Source organism: Diadema setosum, chromosome 9 (genome assembly GCF_964275005.1).
Source record: "Diadema setosum chromosome 9, eeDiaSeto1, whole genome shotgun sequence".
NCBI classification, from domain to species: domain Eukaryota; kingdom Metazoa; phylum Echinodermata; class Echinoidea; order Diadematoida; family Diadematidae; genus Diadema; species Diadema setosum.
In genome coordinates this window covers 38,070,543-38,077,057 of record NC_092693.1, presented here as the reverse complement: position 1 = coordinate 38,077,057, position 6,515 = coordinate 38,070,543, and positions in this window count along the sequence as shown.

The window sequence follows — 6,515 nt, the reverse complement described above, 5'->3', positions numbered from 1 at the left end:
TGATTTTAAACAGTATTCTTATGAACTACAAGATATTACTCTTATGTTCACAGCTACTATATCAATACACCAGACATGTCTATAATCAATTATCATTTCATCAACGAGTTTGAGTTGATTATATCACATACCTCAGATGTATGATACAGTCATGTGCAAAGGTCAACAAAGAAGCAGGAACATTTCTCCAGGCATTAAGCATAGTTGATGAGAACTTAAAATTAGAACACTGTTTGATGCAATATGCAAATAAATGCAAATGATGATTACTAACAATAGAGAATGAATATAATAATATTTCTGTAACATTTGTTACATATAATCACACTGCATTCAGGTACTGAAATATGCTGTATCTGAATCCAAGAAGTGTGTGGTGACCGACCATCAATTCTATATCATTTTATCCTATTACTTTGAACTTTTTATGAATCCAAAGAATGCACTTAGAAGTTACTTGCAGAGCTATTTTACCAGGATGATTTTAACACTGGCCTATGGCAATTTAAACTTGGTCAAATCAATTATGACATTAGAAACACCATTGAGGCATATCAAACTATGTCAAAGTTCAACAGAAAGGTCATATTACATCATATACTGTAAAAGTGGAAATTTTCGCGCATTTCGCGCAACAAGAAACTAGCGCGAAAGTAAGAACACGCGAATATATTTGTTTGCCATTATGTTCCTGTGCGTGATGTCTCGATTCCCCGGAATTAAAAACAAGCGAAACTCTTCTCACCCGGCCAAGTGTGAAAATATCCACTTTCACAGTATAGTGATACAAAGAGATCTCAGAGAATTATGAGATGACTATGGTGCACCAAGTCGGTGAAATATTCAATTTTTGTTTCTATCTAAAAAGTAAATAAAATAAGACTAGTTTTCAAGGCAATTTCCGGAAGAGGACAAGTGAGGGGGTATACCCCTACCCACACGAGTTTGTTGTTGTTTTATTGTTGTTGTTCTTTTGGGGGGGGGGGGTTGTGTGTTAAATTTAACTTATTTTGAAAATTGTCAATCCTGATAGTTTAGATAATTCATTGTCTCTGTGTCCCCTGACCCTTTCAAGACGAGAGATATTTTGCATTTTTAGGATTGAAAGGAAAATAATTATGTCGTATACGCATTTTTGATGGTATATTTGTGAAATTGTCAATCAAAAGTGCACTATATCTATTCAGGAGAACCGAGTGGCAGAAGGGTCATTGGAAGGGGACATCACCCTCTTAAATGATGAAAACTTTGTATTTTATAAGTGAAAGATCTGATGCACAATTTTTGATGAAATATTCAGAAATTTGTCACTCTCAAAAGTGTACAAAGTCTATAGAAAGGGGATGAGTAAGGGAGCTTTTCTATTTGGACAATTTTCCATTAAAAAAGTTACAGATTTTTCCTAAACATGGAAATTATTGGGGGGGGGGGGGGGGGGCAACTGCCTCTTTGCGCCCATTGGATCAACATCCCTGATCATCCCTGGGTGCCCACAGATATATCCCGACTGATTCATCCTTGTTTGCTAAATGATTCAGGAAATGGGGGATGGGGAGGTGGTTAAATTCTGGCTTTTTGTTTTGTTTTTTTTGCATAGGTTATTACTATTTAGATTATTTGTAGATGGTCCCAAATGGCGCGTGACACAGCAGGTATACTGGTATGGTATTTTATGTTTACAACACCTGAGGCGATATAACAATATTTGCAAGTGAGCAAAGCGAGCGAGCACTTGAGAAAATTGTATATGCAAATCCTAAAAGGTAGCTCTCACTAGGTAGGTGTGCGATCGAATGTCATGCAGTGTGCTAAAATTTAATAATACAATCACATTTCTTCTTCTCCTTCTTCCATTTTTTTTCTTTTTTTTTTGAGGGGGGGGGGGGTGTTTGTACAGGTCATCCCCCCTCCTCCAAGAGTGAGAGGAATGTATCCCCCATCCCCCCCCCCCCACCCATCCCCAGATTTACGCCCATGTTCACGTGGAATCATATATGCCAGAGTGTCAGGAAGATTTAGTTGAAAGCACAATTGAGTCTGGCATTTGGAAAAATCATTACTTCTGTTCTAACTTAAACAGACGAATGAAGGAAATAACTTTGCAACAATGAACATCAAATTACATTCATTTTTCTATTGCATTAAAAGTAACCATGCACTTGCTATAAGGCACACAGGGTACAGTTTCACTAAGCTTGCAACTACACTGGCATACTATGAACGGTGTACTACAAACATCATGAATTCATATATCATGAATTAAGACATGATTTTTTCATCATCCTAATGGCAGTATTCACAAAATATTTATTCATAATTGCAGTGTTATGAATGCAAATCACAGTAGCTTGCAACTCCATTGGCAGACTAAGAATAAAATACTACATATACCATGAATTAAGACATGATTGTCCATTCACAATGGCAGTATTTACAAAGAAATGTTTTCATTTCTTCAGTGTTGTCAATACAAAATCACAGTACAATTGTCACAGTTAAAACAGGAGACATCACATCAATAATGTCGCTATACGTTACATGGCAAAAAAATACAGATAAAATGATTTAAGTGAGGCAGTATTCTGATATCATTCACAGGTAGCAAAACAAATTACAAATTGGCAAGTCTAGAGAAACATGGATCTCTAAAGATTTTAAGATAGAAATAAAGCAAAGAATAAAACATGACTGGCATGAACAGATGTTGGATGTTCCTGTCACAAACTAAACTAGGAACACTTATGTAAAAAGTAATAAGGCACATATATACTGTATGTGAATTGATTGAATACATATGCTGTAGATCAAACATCAAAGAGGGTGTATAACATGATAAGCTCATAAAATATGTATCACATATTCTCTGCACTAGACATGAAAGATTCACAAAATCAGTAAGGCTTTCTACAGTGATGCAATAGAGCAAGTTAGAGCTTTTGCTTGCATTGGAAATTAAATGAATATTAGAAAGCAATTAAATAAATATTAGAAAGCAAACAGTGAGTAAAGGCAATGTTAACATTGAAATACTGTCAGTTTAAAAAAGAAAGCCATAGTTACCCTGTTGTGGCTGATATGTAAGACTAGGAAAAAACCCATTAATGCTTTATCTCATAATAGAATTGATTGAGGTCTAAAATCACTGGAAAAAGAACTTGGCAAACTCAAATAAAAAGTTGTTGTCACTTCCATTGAAAAAAAAATAGATACATCATTGAAGAATGATATGGATGCTTATTTATCTTTTGAAAACACAGTGACAAGTGCAGAAATATGTTAAATGTCAGAATAGAGAAATGTAAGCACCAGTCATAATCACATCATCCCATAGCTAATGAGAGCAAATGAGATTACAAAAAGAACATCATAATAACATTTAAAAGAAAAATGGGTATTTCTGAAATTCACCTTGTAAAATCACATGTGCATCTCTTTGTATTGAAAAGTATGTCACATATTTGTACAGTACAGAGTATTTTATGATCATTGAAACAAATGTTGACAGAAAGAAATTTTTTTTTCCTGATACATGCTCATGTATTTCATTGATCCATTGAATAAAATAGATAGTTCTCTAATCTAGTTCAATGTATATTCTGAATTTTTTGATGGCATTGTTTGGCTTTAAGTAGAGTGACACAGCTCCCGTTTGCTATGATAATACAAAATATAAAGTATTTGCATGTGATGTGCATTATCCTGAAGGTTCATTATTCTGAAAATTTGTTAATACAAACAAGAAATAAGGTTCATTAATCTGAAAATGAAACCAAGATGTGTACTAACAAACTTTTGAATTACAGATGCTGTATCTTTTTTCAGATTAAAGAACCTTCAAAATAACATACTTTTCTTCATTGCCTTTGAAATAACGAACCCTTCTTTATTTTCGGATTAACATACAGTCAAACTCGGATACCTCGAATTCGTCGGGACTGAAGAAAATGGTTCGACGTACGCGAATTTCGAGGTACGCGTACGTCGAATTTTCTTCGACTTATCCGATGTTTATCGATGTTCGACGTTTATCGATGTTCAACATGGTGTCTGTTATAGTGCCTACTGATTGTTTGCATGCTTGTCAATTTGGATTGAATCAACTTTTATATGAATGAATTGAGTGAAAATCGGAAATGAAATCAAAATTTCAGAAATAAAGATTTTGGTGGCCCGATCGCGCCACCAAAAAAAAAAAAAAAAAATCGGATGTTTGCCTTTACTTTTGAAAATGAACAGCGGTAACAATCGGCTACGTAAGATGCTAAAATAAATGTCAGGGGTTTGCGTTTAATTGTGGAAATGAATGACGGCAATATTCGACTCGGTATGATACTAAAATAAATGTCGGATGTTTGCTCATACTTTTGGAAATGAATAACGATAAGACTCAGCCCCGTATGGTGCAAAAACTAATGTTAGATATTTGATTTTGCGTTCGGAAATGAATAAGGATAATATTCGGCTCCGGAAGACGCTGAAATAAATGTCGAATTTTTGCTATGACGTTCGGAAATGAAAAACAATAACATTCAACTCCGTACGATGGTTAAATAAATGTCGGATGTTTCCTTATACTTTCGAAAGTAAATAGCAATAGCATTCGGCTCCGGAAGATGCTAAAATAGATGTCAGATGATCGTTTTTATGTTCGGAAGAAAATAGCAGTAATATTCTGCTCCATCATGTCCATATGATGCTAAAATAACTGTCTGATGTTTGCTTTTAAATTTCGAAATGAATAACAGTAACATTCAGCTGCGTTTAATGGTAAAATTAATGTTTGATGTTTGCTTTGACGTTCGGAAAAGAGTAACAATAATATTCAACTCCTGACAACGATGAAATAAATGCTGGATGTTTGCTTTTACGTTCGAAAGTAAATTGCAATAACATTTAGCTCCGGAAGATGCTAAAATAAATGTCGAATGTTTGCTTTGATGTTCTGAAGTGAATAACAATAATATTCAACTCCGTACGCTGATAAAATAAATGCCGGATGTGTGCTTTTACGTTCGAAAGTAAATGTCAATAGCATTCAGCTCCGGAAGATGATAATCATGTCAAATGATTGCTTTTACGTTTGGCATGTTTGGAAGTGAACAGCAGTAACATTCTGCCCCATACGATGTTAAAAAAATATTGGATATTTGCTACGGTACATTTCGAAATAAATATCAGTAACATTCAGCTATACGTTTCATGGTCCAAAATGTCTGATGTCTGCCTTGACGTTCAAAAATGAAAAACAGTAACATTCGGCTCCATGCGATGATAAAATAATTGTCAGATGATTCATTTCACTTTCGGAAGTGGACAGCAGTAACATTCGGCTCCGTTCGATAATGAAATTATGTCGGATGTTTGAAATGAATAACGGTAATATTCTGCTCCGTACGATGCAAGAATAAATAACAGATTGTTGTTTTAACATTTGGAAATGATTAATGGTATTAATCCGCTCAGTTAGATGCTAAAACAAATAGCGGATGTTTGCTTTCACGTTTGGAAATGGATTAGGATAGTATTCAGCTCCGTAAGATTCTAAAATGAATGTCGGTTGTTTGCTTTTACATTTAAAAACGAATAACGGTAACTTTCGGCTTTTTACAACGCTAAAACAAATGTCGGATGCTAACAAATGTCAGCAAATGCTCCCATTTTCTCATTTCAAACGTAAGTTTTGACCTCCTCAATATAATGGGCAACTTTTTAAATAATCTCTACGCCTATTTGTCAAATCTTTAAACACAGAGTAAGATGATTGAATTTTCTATTCATTTGTTTTAGACATGGGCATCTGTATCACTTCAATAATGCTTAAAAATAATTTGTCTCTGTTTAGTAGGACCGATTTAGTTTTTGTAATGTTTTTCCTGATTTTTTTTTTTTGTTACCAGATTTTACTTTCGACCACTAGAAAATAAAAATCAATGATATTGGTGGCCCGATAAAACTTATAAGTGCGGAACCCTGTGTATTCTATTCTTCATTGTGATCGGCCTATACTTCCAGATTTTCATAATCGCATTGCTGGGGGGAAAAAAAAAAGTTTCAGTGCTTGCGTTCTCGGGGAAGTAAACTTCGTGAAAGGCCCAAAAAAAAAAGTTTAAAAAAAGGCACTACGAGGGAGATTGATGTTTTGACAGTGGAGCGTGATTAATGGCAAAGATATAACTGTCAACGTAAGCAGGCGCGCCCCGACGGTTGAGAAATCTACGCGCACGGTATGACTGTCTCGATCAAAAATCAAAACACAGTGGTTAAAGAAAAAGCAAATGATGGGGCAGCGCGTAGTGCTATCGTAAAGCACTCCATTGGCACGGGTGCTATGTGCATACCATGTACGTGTGTTGGTAGGTGTTGGGGATTTTCCTTGTCAGCTGTGTATCGGGTATTTCTTCTTGGGCGCGCGATTGTTCTGGGTCTCAGAATATTTACAATCGAGTGTGAAAACATTTGTGACATGTCTTCGCTGTCCACGCGCGCTTAATCGGAGATGGTGAGTGATGTTTGCA